The sequence below is a fragment of the Aotus nancymaae genome, unplaced genomic scaffold (assembly GCF_030222135.1).
Source record: "Aotus nancymaae isolate 86718 unplaced genomic scaffold, 86718_ANA_hifiasm-v0.15.2.pri h1tg000025l, whole genome shotgun sequence".
Taxonomy (NCBI): Eukaryota; Metazoa; Chordata; class Mammalia; order Primates; family Aotidae; genus Aotus; species Aotus nancymaae.
Genome location: NW_026988438.1, coordinates 39,378,340 through 39,394,796, shown reverse-complemented (window position 1 = coordinate 39,394,796; position 16,457 = coordinate 39,378,340). Strand labels below are relative to the sequence as shown.

Sequence of the window (16,457 nt, the reverse complement as noted above, 5' to 3'; positions counted from 1 at the left end):
ATAATAATCTATTGTATGAACGTAGTATAATCTATTTAACCAGTCCTCCACTGATGAACATTTAGGTCATTTCCAATCCCTTGCTATATTGAATAATGTTTTAATAAATATCATTTTACATAGATTATTTATTACATATGCAAGTATATCTTTAGGATATACACATAAGTGGAATTGTTGAGTTTAAGAATATGTTTAATTAAAATTTTGACAAGCTTTGCCAGTGTGATATTTCGGCATTTAACAATCAGTGTGGCACAGGCTCCAATCAATCAGAATGGATGCTGGCTGTAGACAACTGGTAAAGGCTGCATTCCAGATGAGAACATTGTCAAACTGCCCTTCAAAGATGTAACTGATTGTTCTCCTTTAAATAAGTTATGAGGACAGGTACTATGCTTTTCCATTACTATTCCTATTTATAGAATTAGATTTATAGAATCTCAATGGTTTTAAAATAATCATTATTACCAATAAAATGTTACTTGACACCACTGGTGAATTGAAATCATAAAGGTTCTATATTTAGACTGCATATTAAGTATATTAAATATGTTATGTTATTCATTATAAAGAAGAATTCAATATTGTGTATCAACACTCACATCATATAGACTCCTTGCTGATGTAGCTGAAAAAGTGACCAGAACAGGGGGCTTATCTGCCTCTCTTGTTGGAAGGTAAACTTCATGGCGGCAGAACTTGTTTTGTTTTTTTTCCCCACAATAATATCTTCAACATCAAGAAAAATGTCTGGTGGTAGTAACAAAATATTTCCTTGCTGATTACATATATAACTATTAAACCGAAATATAGAATCTTCCCTACAAGGACAGGGAAAGGTTGTAAATATTCATATAGTAACACTTTTCTTGTTATATCTGTTCTCTGTTTCCTAACATTTGGAGATTGGTCACTTGTTTATATTATTATTATTATTATTATTAGAGATGGAGGTCTTGGTCTGTCACGCAGTTTGGAATGCAGTGGCACAATCACAGCTCACTGCAGCCTCTGTCACCTGGGTTCAAGCAATCCTCCTGCCTCAGCCTCTCAAATAGCTGGGGCTACAAACATGCACCACCATGCCTGGCTAATTTTTAAAGTTTTTCACAGAGATCGAGTCTTACAATATTGCCCAAGCTGGTCTTGAAATTCTGGGCTCAAGAAATTTTCCCACCTTGTTTTCTCAAAGTGTTGGGATTACAGGTGTGAGCCACTGTGTCCAGCCATGGAGACTGATCACTTATTAAAGATGTATCCTGAAGACAAAATTGCTAAAACAGCCGGGCATGATGGCTCATGCCTTTAATCCCAGCACTTTGAGAGGCCGAGGCAGGCAAATCATAAGGTCAGGAGATTGAGACCATCCTAGCTAACACGGTGAAACCCTGTTCTCTACTAAAAGTACAAAAAATTAGCCGGGCGTGGTGGCACGCGCCTGTAGTCCCAGCTACTTGGGAGGCTAAGGCAGGAGAATCTCTTGAACCCGGGAGGCAGAGGTTGCAGTGAGCCAAGATAGCACTACTGCACTCCAGCCTGGGTGACAGAGTGAGACTCCAGCTCAAAAAAAAAAAAAAAATGTTAAAGCCTAGATTTCACCATTAGGTCTTTTAATTCAGCTTCTAGAGGAAGAGTGTCTGTGTTTGAATATTCTTAGACCATGGTTAATGCTGAAATTTGTACATTTTATAATATGGTAATTGTATTTAGCTAGCTGATGTCTTTTGTTTTGGAGGGCTGGGGTGTAGATACTTGTGAATGTAGAATTTAACACCTGAAGTAGTAATTATGTGTACTCTGAAATTACAGGGTAGGAAGTGGAAATTGGAATGGAAAAGGCAGGTTACGGAAAATAATATGCAATATATAGATTTATGTATTAAGTACTTGGGGACACATAGCAAAAAATGCTTGTGATACCTTAAAACAAAGTTACTAACTTTCTTAATTCTCTCCCGCCTCCCTGCCACCTTCAATTCATGAGAAACAATGAGGCGAAGTCATGGAACAAGATGATGATTCCAAAACACCACAATATTAGCACTGAATTAAATGCAGTCTCATGCCTTGAGACTGTCTGGGAAATGCTTGATGCAGGAATATGTTTTTACATGTAATGCAAAGTCTTTGCAACAAACTGCATTATTTGGACTTTTTAAAAAGCTTTTCTCCCATGTAAATATAATTCTATATTATAAACACAGGAACTTGAGATGACTGAAAAAACAACACAAAATTTCAGATAAACAGGATTAGGTAAAGGTAGTAGGTGAGACTATATAGGAACCTTAAAAGAGGATAAATGCTACATAATTTTTGTTTTTCGAGATGGAGTCTTGCTCTATCCCCTAGGCTGGAGTGCAGTGGCGTGATCTTGGCTCACTGCAACCTCTGCCTCCTGGGTTCAAGTGATTCTCCTGCCTCAGCCTCCCCAGTAGTTGGGATTACAGGCACCCACCACCACTCCCTGCTAATTTTTATATTTTTAATAGAGAAGGGTTTTCCCCACGTTGGCCAGACTGGTCTTGAATTCCTGGCCTCAAGTGATCTGCCTGCCTTGGCCTCCCCAAATGCTGGGATTATGAGGCATAAGCCGCCACGCTTGGCCTTGGGTATTACATAATTTTTAGGACAGGCTCTCACTGAAAGCTTCGTAAGGAGTGGGTTTCTTTGGTTCACCGTCATATTCCAGCACCTAGCACCTGGTGCACAGTAGGTACTAAACAATTATTTGTTGAATGAAAAAGAAGAATGGTCTTTGACAGGCTAACACAGGGGAATCTCAGCAAAAGCAACAAGTGGTCAGCATTTGTTAAAATGTGAACTTCATAAAGGAAAGAGATAAAGTGTGAGTTATTAAATAATGCCCGTGATATCCAGCCCATATTCCATTAAGCCCCAGGCTAAGGGGTGAACAGTTAATTTCATAGCTGTACTAAATAGTTATATCGCATATCAGTCAAGGTGATATATGCCTCTAAATCTGTTGGAAAGCACCCAAGGGCAGAGGCCAGAAATCATTATAAGCTTGACTAGGAAAACTACTAATAAAGTGGGTCATGGAACTTTTTTTAATGCCAGGAAAATACTGTAATAATGGGATTGTGTCTTTCCCCGTTTCCTTTGATAATGCTTTTAGTATTAGGATCTATTAAATCAACAGATTTAGGAATATTCTAACAATGAAAGTTTCTGTGTTTTACATTCAGTACTTATTAAAGTGGATACCTGCTGAGTCGTAATATCAGATTAAAATCTCTATGAATCAAAAAGGAGAGAGAGGGGAGTTTATTGGGCTTTGTAAAGATCTTTACATTCAGAAGACTGACAATCACTAAAGTTTTATTTGAGGGTAGTAAATGGGAAGATTTTCTGTGTGAAAATTGAATGTAGATAATAATAATGGAAGAATGTTTAGTAGATAAGGCTTTAGAATTTTAGAGAGGTTTCAGTTATAATATGCAATTAAGCATATTGGAAAAGCTATTGAAAATAAAGCATAGTTCCACATTGTTAAAGAAATGAGGCCTGGAAGCAATATTCACAATTAACATCAGGTGAGTTCATCATTCTCTGATTTACAGTGATTTAGCAATTTGGCATGGCATACATTTTTCAAAATCGAATTGCTAATCTATTTCAGGTCAAAAGGAATTGGAACACTATTAGAACTTCATCTTGGTGTTCTGACCTGAAATGAAAATGCGTGTACCAGTGCTATCAAGTTTACATTACTTCTGGGTACTACATCAAGTTTTTCGGATGGTTTTTCATCATCACAGCAACTTTACCTTGCTGCCTTATCCCTTTTGATTCCTAGAAGAGGTGGAATTCCCTTTGAAGTAAAAGGAAGTTCTGCATGTGGGATAAATGTGGAGTCTGATTGTGGAGGTGGTAGAATAAACAGGGATTGGAATGAATATAGATACTGTTGCAATCCGTTGTGTGTTTCTTTTCTTCTATCCCAAAACTTCCTAGTGAAGTACTTTTCTATAACTCTCCCTGACTCACCTGCAAAGTGATGTGGTAAAACAAATTTTCACCTTTTAATTGAGAAAGATATCAGTTAAAAGATGATTTAGCAATTTCCAAGGAATCTCTGATTTTTCCAGAAAGTGTTGGGGAAAGTACTGAATTCTTCAACGTTTCCCTTGGGACCATGTAATAAACATGCAGCCTTGTTAATTGGTGAACAAAGCTGACTGGCTGGGGTCGTCTTGGAATACTGCATTCAAATATGGCTTAATTCCTGCTGCCCAGCTTAAGGTTACTGGCTTGTGCAATGCTAAATTGTAAAAACTAAAAGTATAAGGACTTAACGATTCATCCCAAAATGCTTCCCTACATATTTTTAATGATATCCATGTATACTTCCTTAATAAGCAAGATAGGCACTCATATAAATTTCTCCTCAGAGCTGCCAGGCAGATGCAACCTGCTTTAAGAAAACTCAGTTTGTGAAAATCCAAATTTAACCTTTTAATTAATATTATTATACTTTCATGTGCAGAGGGTGCAGGTTTGTTACATAGGTATACCTGTGCTATGGTGGTTTGCTGCATCCATCACCCTGTCATCTACATTAGGTATTTCTCCTAATGCTATCCCTCCCCTAGCCCCCCATCTACTGACAGGTCCCAGTGTGTGATGTTTCCTTCCCTGTGTTCATGTGTTCTCATTGTTCAACACCCACTTATGAGTGAGAACATGTGGTGTTTGGTTTTCTGTTCTTGTGTCAGAGAACATGCGGTGTTCGATTTTCTGTTCTTGTGTCATCAGTTTGCTGAGAATGATAGTTTCCAGCTTTATCCATGACCCTGCAAAGGACATGAACTCATCCTTTTTTATGGCTGCATAGTATTCCATGGTGTATATGTGCCACATTTTCTTTATCCAGTCTATCATTGATGGGCATTTGGGTTGGTTCCAAGTCTTTGCTGTTGTGAATAGTGCCGCAATAAACATACATGTGCATGTGTCTTTATAATAGAATGATTTATAATCCTTTGGGTATATACCCAGTAATGGGATTGCTGGATCAAATGGTATTTCTGGTTCTAGATCCTTGAGGAATTGCCACACTGTCTTCCACAATGGTTGAACTAATTTACACTCCCACCAACAGTGTAAAAGTGTTCCTATTTCTCCACATCCTCTCCAGCATCTGTTATCTCCTGAATTTTTAATGATCACCATTCTAACTGGCATGAGATGGTATCTCAATGTGGTTTTCATTTGCATTTCTCTAATGACCAAATCATCAAAAGAATCATGCCCCTGAGAGCCTGTGAGAAACCAAAGGGAAGCTATATCTATTTGCTTAGTTCTGAAGGAGTTTCTATATTTTTTTGTTTTTTTTTTTTAAGACAGGGTTTCACCATGTTGGTCAGGCCGTTCTTGAACTCTTGACCTCAGGTGATTTGCCTGCCTTGGCCTCCAAAGTGCTTGGATTACAGGCGTGAGCCACCATGCCCGGCCTTGAGTTTCTATGTTTTAAATATTTAAGGGTCCTCTGAAGTGGGAGCAGTTTGTTTTAGCTAAGGGCTTTCAGCTACAAACAGATAAGTGAATTTTCTACATAACTACAGAATTTAGCACTTCTTGTAGAGCAGCATTGGTAGTTTTGGGAACATGAGGGTTATGAGAATTTGAGAATGTACTAGAAATAGACTTTCTGGGAAAATATGGGCCAAAAGGGATTCTTCAGCCCTAGATACTATATAGCAACAGACTCGTAGTAGTACTTCTTTGATGAAATGAGACAAGTCTGAAAAGCACTGGAGGCTGAAAAGGTGACTCTCTGTAGGCCATTTTACTTTCCTCTTCACAGGAGTCAGTGAAGCAAGTTCATGAGACTTGGAGGCAAGGACACCAAACCAGGAGTTTTAGCTCCTACCCATGGTACTGGTAAGTGATTAAAGAGCTGCAGCTTCACAAGAGACAGCAAGGGCAAGCCTGGGCCATAAAATTTCACAAGTCTTGAAAGCAGGGAAAAGGCAGATTGCCCTTGCTTTTACTGGAAACAGCAAGATTCAAAGTCAGAAATTCCAAACTGTCAGAGGAAGGAATGGATTATGGTTTTGTGGGGCCTGAAGCTTATACAACTTTCAGAATACAAAATAAGGGATAGTGTAGGGCCCTCTAAGAAGTGTGTGTTACAGAAAGGTGCTGAAGCTTATGATATGATCTGTAATGTATCTTTACCCCTCACTGTGTAAAGCAAAACATACATCACTATTTTTTTCTATTGACACCTTGATATAACATCACTCTTGAGTAGAAGTAATAATAATACTTTATTGATCTCTTACTATGTGCTAAGCTCTATGTTAGAACCTTCTTGCATTAGTTTGCTAGGGCTGTTGTAACTGAATGCCACAAATTGGGTGGCTTAAAAAAAACAAAAATTTATTTTCTCATAGCTCTGGAGGTTTAAAGACCAAAATGAGCACATCAACAGAGCCAAATTCCCTCCAAAACCTCTAGGGGAGGATCTTTCTTTGCCTCGTTCATTTTCTGGTAGCCTCTGGCATTTCTTGGCTTGTGGCCATCATTTTAATCTCTGCCTCCATCTTCACATGATGTCTATCCGTGTGTGTGTCTTCTCTTCTTATAAAGACACCAGTCATTTTGGATTAGGGCCATTCTAATTCAGAATGATCGCATCTTACTTGGTTACATCTGCAAAGATCCTATTTTCCCAAATCAGGTCACATTTACAGGGACTAGGATTTAGCATCTCAACATACATTTTGGGAACAGGGGAACACAATTTAACCTATTGCACTTACAAATGACCCCTTTAATCTTCATACTAATCCTGAGAGGAAGTTACTATTATTACTCTCATTTTACAGTTGAAGAAACCGAGACAGAGAAATGCTGTAACTTGCCTAAGGCCACTGAGCTAGCATTAGTGCTGAGATTCCATAATTCCAACCTAAGCCTGATGCCTCCTGTGCCCACACATTTAATTGTGATAGAAGTGAGTTAATCCATTTCTGTCTGTCTGAAAAAGAGACTGTAATCAGAGCTAGAGTTTTCTTTAATGGGAATCAAGACAAGTGACTTCCTTCACCTATTCTTAATTCTTTGAGATGTTCTTGAATGGCTTTAAGGACATCATTTCTCAAAGCTTGTTTGGCAGTGAGGATATTTAGAGGGACTATTCTAAAGTGTTTGGGGTCATACTCAGGTCATTTTAAGAGTCTTATTAATCCCCTACTTTAAGCTACCAAAATTTTCCTGGTTTACGTTTCTTATATGCAAAGACTTTTTAAGAACTGTGTATAATTGGAATCAGAACAACACAGCTAGAATTTTAAAAAATGCCCAATGGCCATGTGTTGGTACCATGCATTTTGGTAGTAGAGGAGTAATTGCTTTATTTGGTATAGAAATACCTCTCATGATTTACCTATATGATAAAAAACACAGATGGTTTGACGAGTTCAGAATAAAAATGGCTCACAGTCAGAAATTTTTGAGATCTTTGGAGGGTTACACACCTTTATTTGGTGGGCAATAACGGAATTCCTTGCAAGAGAAATGTCAAGTAAATAGTGAAAGGGAGAATTTAGTTCTGGACCATACCACAAGTTACTTAACACTCTCTAGATCTTAGTTTCTTGTTCATAAAATGTAGAAATGGGCAGGGGTGCTTAAGATATTCTTCTTTGTTAAGTTATTACTCTAAAATTTTCACATACAATATTGGGACTTTAAAAAATATTGACTACAATTAGCCATAAAAGCAAATAAAACATTTAGAATAAATACCTGCCATCATTCGATTTTGCTAATTGGTTTTTTGTGATAAAAATTTTTGCTTAATAATATTATATTTGATGTCAATCCACAATGAATAGACATGTCCAGTTTCTATGGCTTTGTTTCCTTTGTCTTCCAAACATATAGTATAAATCAGGGGTCCCCAACACCAGGCACTGGTACTGGTCTGTGGTTAGGAACCGGGCCACACAGCAGGAGATGAGCAGTGGCGAGTTAGCATTACTGCCTGAACTCCACCTCCTGTCAGATCAGCAGTGGCATTAGATTCTCGTAGGAGCACAAACTCGATTGTGAACTGTGCATGTGAGGGATCTAGGTTGCATGCTCCTTTTGAGAATCTAATTAATGCCTGATGACCTGAGATCAGGTCATCCAAAACCATCCCTTCTCCACCCCAATCTGTGGAAAAATTGTCCTTGAAACCAGTCCCTGGTGCCAAAGAGGTTGGGGACCACTGGTATAGATTATCTGTTGAAATATTTCAGATCTAGAAACTCTAATGGAATTGAGGCAGGTTCTCTGATCCACTGGTCCCATCCAGTACCTGGGGTGTGGGCTTTAATCATCACACTATCATGTCCTGCCCTCTGAGGGGGTGCTTGCTGATAGTATTCTGTGTAGTTAATACAGAGCTCAGCAAAATCTCAGAGAAGGGGAGCAAATCCTTTGCTTCACAATGCATGAAGATGTAGGTGGAAAACTGAGAAAGCAGGTTCTCAGCCCGAGTGGTGAGAACTTCTGATGAAGATACTCCCACTGGCAGGCACTGCATGGTACTGAGAGCACTCCCCAGTGCCACCACAGTGACATAACTTAGTTCTGTGTAGACCTCCCAGGTTAGCTCTCCCAGGTAGACCCTCTCAGTAGCTTGTCTCCTCTAATCCTCCAAAATCACACACTACCTTCTACTTCCTCCCCTTATCAGACTGTGGGAGGACAGGGGTTCTGACCTTTTAAAAGCAGATAAAGCAACAAAACAACATCTAAAGCATTCCCAAGGGTCCTTTATGGTACCTATTCTTATATCCCTTGTATCAGTAAATGAACAGATGTAAAACTCAATCTCTTAACCTCTGTAAACTGACATTAATAATTCAACCATTTATTGGCTATTTTTTTTCTGCTGGCCAAGAGGCTGCCCAGGGCCTTAAAAGGCAATGAATTAAAATATAAAAGATATTGTTGCCCATTCATTTAATAAAGTCTATCCATTCATTCATTTTCCCAATCAACAAATATTTATTGAATGACCATTTAATGTGAGTCATAATTCTAAGCCCGGGGTATACAATGCAGAGGAGCAAATCAAAAAGATATATCCCTTGCCTTCAGGGCGCTTACAGTCTCATTTGTTAAAAACAAGTCTAATTTGTCTAATGTGTAATGGAAAGTTAAATTATAATTCATATTTTCCAACATTTATTTTTATTTGCAGTTTTAGTATTCATTAGATTTTAAAAGTATATTATATATTTGCTTATCTATTTCATTTTTAATTTTGTATCTGTGACTTATGGACATTTTTTAGATTATTGGATCCTTGAGAACAGGAAGTTTATTCTATCTTTTGTACAGGTCTTACTACAACAAATGTATTTTAATCAGCACTTGTTAATGATTTTGTCATTTAAATTCACACAATTTTAACCTTGGAAGAGGCTTTAGAGATCATCTAATTTAATCGTCGAGTTATATAAGTGAGACAATGGAGGCTTTAGGGGGAATAAAGATTTTTTTTTAAAAAAAGATACTATAAACACCTATAATTATTAACATTGCTGCCAGGTTCACATAGTTAGTTTGGTCAAAACAGAGTATAATCTACTTCTTCTGAATTATTTAATAAAATATTTCATTCAGTAACTATTGAATAAAATGGTGTAGTTTAAAGAGCTTTGATTTCAGACAAATGTCTTAAATTTAATGTTATTTCCTTCCTGCACAATCTTTGCCAATTTCTTCATTTCTCTGAGTCTTGGTTTTGTTACAGGTGAACTGGGGAAAAAAATAATACATTCCTTTGAGAATTACTATGAGGATTAAATAAGATGAGATATGTAAAATATTTGGCATAAAATAAACTTAAAACCGACAGTCTCTCATCGTGTGGAAGACCTGTTTGCAGCATGGCTGCCAAATATGTATGGAAGTCAGGAAGAGGTGACAGGACCTGAGGTGAACTCAGCATATTCTTCAGCTCTCTTCGGACACAACTGGAAATAGTACTTCCATTTTCAAACTAAGAAGACTCATCTGGTTCTTGCACAATTCACAGGAAAGAGGCAGAGTCTAACCTGATACTACAGGACTTCAAGCAACTAATCTGAACATTAAAAATAAATATTTAACTTTTTGTTGTTGCTGTTCTCCATGAGGGTGAGCTGAGTCCTACTGGTTACAGTATGATTATTCCTTAATCTTGCATCAGTGATTTATTCAAGTACCTTCCATCATATGTGAGAGATCATACTCCTATCCTTCATCTGAGTAAAAAGTAAACGTTAAGAAGCATCACTTAAAATTACGACAGCTAGGTACAGTGGCTCACACCTGTAATCTCAGCACTTTGAGAGGCCGAGGTGGGCGTATCATGAGGTCAGGAGGTCGAGACCAGCCTGACCAACATAGTGAAACCACGTCTCTACTAAAAATACAAAAAATTAGCCAGGCATGGTGGCAGTGCCTGTAGTCCCAGCTACTCTGGAGGCTGAATCAGGAGGATTGCTTGAACCCGGGAGATGGAGGTTGCAGTGAGCTGAGATTGCACCACTGCACTCCCACCTGGGCGACAGAGCAAGACTCCATCTCAAAAACAAAAGAAAAACAAAACAAAAAAATCTATGACAAGATAACATTATCAATTTTTTTTTCACTGAAAGCTGTAATTATATTATACCTTTAATCTCTGTTATTGTTTTCTGTCTTTGAAATAAACAGTATTTGGGGAAGAGAAACAGAAGCCTTTATGTTAACAGCACCTGATTACCTAGGCTATTATTTGGTAGTGGTGTTTTGGCTATGAAGAATAGGAGAGAGAACTAGCTACTTGCTAAATGAAATAATGACTTTTATTTCATTATCTTTTTCTATACTGATCACCTAATCACAACACTGGCTATTTGTGAGAGGGATGATATTATAAAAATATAAACAAAATCATATTTGCCTAAATAGAGTACATTCATGCAATGGAATACAAAATGACCTGAGACCTACCTGTAATGAACTATGTAACAGGTTATTAACTTGCATAAATGTCTAAATTAAAATGTAGAGTAAAAAAATTTAAGTGAGATTATTATTAATATAAAAGTTTAAGTGCTACTATTCCTTAATGAATACACTTTAGGAAAAATTTCTATTTTAAAAACATCGATGGGGAAGATATTTAACTTCATGATAGCAATTCCCACAGGAAATGAAGGAAATTATATTAAAGAGAGGGACAAAGCAGGCTTTAACAGACTTTTTTGCATTAAAAAATGCAATAAAAGTACTTTAACATGCAATTGAAAGTAGAACTTCCTGTGATAATGGAAATATTCTGTCTCTGTGAGGTCTAATCAGGTAGCCACAAATAACTACTGAGCACTTCGAACAAGGCTGGTGTGACTAAGAAACTGAATTTTAAATTTTATTTCACTTTAATTAATTTACATTTTAAATTAATTTAAATTTTAATGTGGCTAGTGGCTACCATATTGGACAGCCCAGCGTTAGACCACAGAGAACATTTTAAATCTCTCATTTGACTTAAGTTTGGGAAGATCCCATCTCATTTTTTTTTCATTATGAATGACTATAAATATTTGAAGAAAATGAAACAATTTCTTGATAACATCCTTTAGTACAGCAAAGGGCAACTGAAAGTTATTGGTATATTGGGGGAGGGTGGAAAAAGAAACCTTCCTGATTGTGTTTACATTTGTGAAGTGGAATGGGTAGAAAGGTCACTATCCAGTTCCATTGGGTGTCTATAGAAAAGAAAGAATCAAAAGCACTTTGAGTACTCATGGGGGGTACTTTGGATTTGGTAACAGATTTGATAACTGAAGACTTAATTTCCCCAGTGACTCAGCTGATACAGGAGGTTTTATCTTTTTCAGAAAATTAAGAGTAAATTGGCTGGCTCAATAGAGTTACTGACTCCAGTTAGATAAGTATTTGCTGTGTTTATTAAGTTGTTTATGTAGTATAATAATACAAGTGATTTAATAAAGATAAGACTTCAGATAAATGTCAACACACTTCCCACTCTGCAGCTGGTCCATTTCAAGCAGTTAAAATAAATTAAAAGATAAAACACCACTCACAAAAAAATTGATCATTGTCCAAGGGAAACATTTAAAATGGAAAGAAATCTTCCATTTTCAGTACACAAAGACATATGCATATATGTAGGAAATGAACCTCTCTGTAATCTAGTAATTCTTTACCTAGAAAGAAAGGCCAGGAGGCTATGTTTGGTAGGTGTTTGCTATAATGAGATACAATTTAAAAGTAATATGGTTTGTAGACAAGTATTAATGACCAGTGTTATTTATAGCACAAATAATTAGATCTTCGAATGAGACAAAATAAATGCTATTAATTTTGTTATTTATCTGTCTTTACATACATCAAGACATAGCTAGTTAAAGCTTACTAAAAGCAGTAAAATGTAGATGCTGTTGCTGAAATTTAAATAACATAAGTGGATCTGAATTTTGCCCAATCTTCTCTGTTTACATTGTTTTGGGAAAAAAAGTTTTGTTTTTACTCGTAGTTTATCTAGAACATAATCTGAAATTTAAAAATATAGTAAAAAGGGTGGTAACAGGGAAAGAAGATATATATTATGGTAGTTAAATCATTGTTTCAGTGGCGTCATCTTCCAGATTAGGGGAGATGAGGTTCTCTTCCTCTGTTCTCTCAAAGCACTCAGGGAAAATTTCTACCATTTCATTATGCCCCTCATACATATTTTTTCCATCTAAGGACCATATCACAGTTGTTGGCATATCGAACTTGCTTAAAACAATATTACAGTTCTGTTCAGTTTAGAAGTGATAGCCCAGAGGGCCCATAGCGAGCTCCTGGTGAATTCGGAGTGACTGCACTCGCCTATAGGACACCAAGGTTGCTTTTATACAATAGGAAATACCGTATTGACACACAAAGCATGATGCTAGTGATTTCAGGGTCTTGATTTGATCAGAAAAACATTATTTACCATACATAGTTCTGGATTAGCCTTCTGTCTTTTTGAAAATTGTATGGAATATTTGTAAGTGTTGTGCAAGCTGTTTTTCAAATGCTTGACACACACTGACATCGGACATTTGCCATTTCAAATGCCTGGGATGAGATGTCGACCTGTTCTATGAACTGAAAAGTTGGCCTTTGTAACCAGGTGTGGTAGACTATTTAATGGCCACAAATTTCTCTAATCCTTATATTCAGGCCCCTGTGCAATATGACTTGGCTCTTCCTTTCATCCAGAAGTGGAGTCTATTTCTTTAGACCTAGATGCTGGGCTAATCATGTGACTTGTTTGACAAAGAGAATGTACTGGAAGTGATGTGTGAATTCCAGAGGCTGGAACTTAACAGAATTTTCAGTTTCTGCCTTTGCATTCCTGAAATGCTATTCTGAGACCTCCATGTGAAGAAACTTGTGCTTACTAGAGGATGAAAAGCCATCAGGTGAACTGAGGATTCCCAGCTGACAGCCAACACCAAGTATCAGACAAGTGAGTGAGGCTCCCTTGGACCTTGCATTCCATCTAATTCTCCAGCCAAGTGCAACCACATGAGTGAGCTCAGGCAAAGCCCAGGAAAGACTTTTTTGTTTTAATCCACGAAATTTTGTAGCAGTTTGTTATGCAACAAAGGGTATCTGAGACACTGAGTGTACAGCTTTTGCTCTGATTCTTAAGTGAGATTTTTGAGATGGCCTATAGAAAAATAATGAAAAAGGATGCATTGTTAATTTCCAGATTCTTCTGGGTTTTGGAAGGATCTTGATTCCCTGATTTTGATAGGGATATGTAACTTAGTAGAGAATGACAGATGTTTTCATTAGTACAGTGTTTAAATGTAAAAGGCAATTACATGATTGATGTTCATGCATTATTACTAACTTGTCCATTCTGTTCATGCAAATGCATTTTGTACAACATATTTTTCATGGTAGAAATTAAAATTATTTTCTTCTGGAGTTTTGAGAATTAAATCAGTTGATGATTGACAAGAACAGTGGTTGAGATTTCCAGAGATTCTATTTACAGGAATGACCCATCCAAATTTAGTACGTGTTGTTCATTGTGTATATTTGTTAACCGTAGGAAAGTATCTATGAAATGCTTGAAATAAATACATACCCACACATACTTATTATTATTTTACTGTGGTTGTTTTGATTGTGGTGGTTGTTTCAGATTGCTCTGGGTCTCTAAGCAAATTTAAAGGTTTTTTTTTTTTAAGTAAAAAAATTTAGAAAAGAAAAAGTTGGAGGAAAGATGAGGAGAAGTAGTAGCAAAAATCACTCAGTGCATCTTGCTATGGGAATGCAAGCTAAAGAAAGGTTAAAAGTTGACTGGTGAACCTTAAGCCGTTTTAAAATATGCTCATATTAATCAATATTTTTTCAAATATCGTATCAGTACAAAATTTCAACATCGAGAGTAAGCATCTTTTCACCAAGTTGTAGGCAACTAAAAATGCTTCTCAATAAGACATTTTCCAATCTCAGCTCAGAGAAATAATAATCTTATAAAAATGTAGTGCTTAGAAAGTTGGAAGAAAGAGCAGAAGATTGCAAAACCAGGCACAAGAAGTCCACCAGCTGTTAGAAAGTTCAAAAAGTCAATAAATGAAGCTAAATACAAGTCTTCTAAAGTCATTTTTCAGGTAAGATAAATAGGGTCTTTTTCACCTTAAATTCTCATTTGACAGTATCCCAGCACATGTCTTGGCTATTAATACACTTGGGTAGCCTCAGGGAGACTTTCAAAAAGTGGTTCTTAAGACACTGATATTCTTGAATACAGACTCATGAGTCATTTAGACATAAGCATTGAATTTAAGAGGTAGTCACTTCCTCACCATTGAGGAGCTGGTAGAAAACACATGATTATTGTATTGAAGATTCAATAAACATTCTTTCATTTTCAAAGTGGATTCTCACAACACTATTCTAAAACCTTTCATGACTGGGTCTTTGGTGAGAAAGGAATAAAACGTCTTAAATTTGTCCCTAGACCCATGGCTCCAACCATCTCTGCATACCCCTCCCCAAATTAAGACAGTGAGGTACAATATGGAGCTGCCACAGATGCTTGTCATGAATTCCTTCTAACAAATAGGAAATAGAGCCTGTTAACTTTGTTTCACATAAAGATTTCTGTGGCATTTGAGCTATCTTAACGGGGATTGCTGCTAGGAGAATTTTAGGATCACTTTTTAAAAGACAGATGTCTGACTTTTCTTGGTTTAGTTACCGAAGGTTAGCTGAGATTGAGGTAGAGAGCTTTCTTTTTTTTTTTTGAGACATAGTCTTGCTTTTGTCCCCCGGGCTGGAGTGCAGTGACACAATCTCGGCTCACTGCACCCTCCACCTCCTGGGTTCAAGCAATTCTCCTGCCTCAGCCTCCTGAGTAGCTAGGAATACAGGCGCCTGCCACCATGCCCAGCTAACTTTTGTATTTCTAGTGGAGATGGGAATTTTGCCATGTTGGCCTGGCTGGTCTCAAACTCTTGACCTCATGATCTGCCTGCCTCGGCCTCCCAAAGTGCTGGGATTACAGGCGTGAGCCACCATGCCTGGCTGAGAGTATATTTTTAAAATATGGAAACCTAATCCTGTGTGTGTGTGTGTGTGTGTGTGTGTGTGTGTGTGTGTGTGTGAATACACAGAGTAAGCTTTAAAGAACTGGCTCCTCCATATTAAACATTAAGTAGTTTGTTAAAGATATGCACTATGTGTCAACTGTATGTAAGGCACATTTATATTATATGTTTTTGTCTTTTACATTAAGTTATTGGATCCTAACAATAATGCCCCTTATTTGGCGATACATATACTTTTTAAATAATAATTAACTATAGAAGTGACTTGGAAACATGGAAATGCTTATATCTCTAACTAGTTCATAGGCAGTTGGTGCTTAGCTTCTTTTGACACAAAAAAAGAAGTTAGTGTACAAATCAATATTTAGTGAATGAGTAAAGAAAATACAATATCCTATTAAAATAGTATGTAATTTCTGCATGTTGCTTATAAATGGTTTTTCATTTATGGCAGTGTAAGTAAGAGGAGAAATGTTTTTAAAAATCTTTTGGAAAAAATAAGAGAAAACGATGTCAGGTCTCTAATATTGCCATTAGGAAAAAAAAACATTTTGGCACAGAACTCTGGCATTTTAATCAGTTTTTTATTTTCTATTGCAATGACTCCTGTTTTGTGTCCATGAGTTTTGTGGTTGCTGGTTGAGTGACTCAAGAAATAGTTTTGTTGTAATATAATAGTTTTATTTAAACTATAATATACAAAATGTGCTAGGCAATGTCCAATGAAATGAAATATACTTTACGGGTGAAAAGACTCATGTAATATCCTAATGTGCCTTAGTCAAATTTATGTCAGCCAATTTATAGGCAGGCACAATATTACCCAATTAGCAA

General features: G+C 36.8%; 1 long non-coding RNA gene across 1 annotated transcript in view; it reads left to right on the top strand.

Annotated features, from left to right (window-relative positions):
• Positions 1-5,833: 5,833 nt before the first annotated feature.
• Positions 5,834-16,457, top strand: part of LOC105713933 (uncharacterized) — a 116,843-nt gene continuing 106,219 nt past the window's right edge. The window contains exon 1 of the long non-coding RNA XR_001106677.2: positions 5,834-5,910. This is a non-coding gene — a long non-coding RNA (uncharacterized LOC105713933). The remainder of the gene's footprint in view (positions 5,911-16,457) is intronic.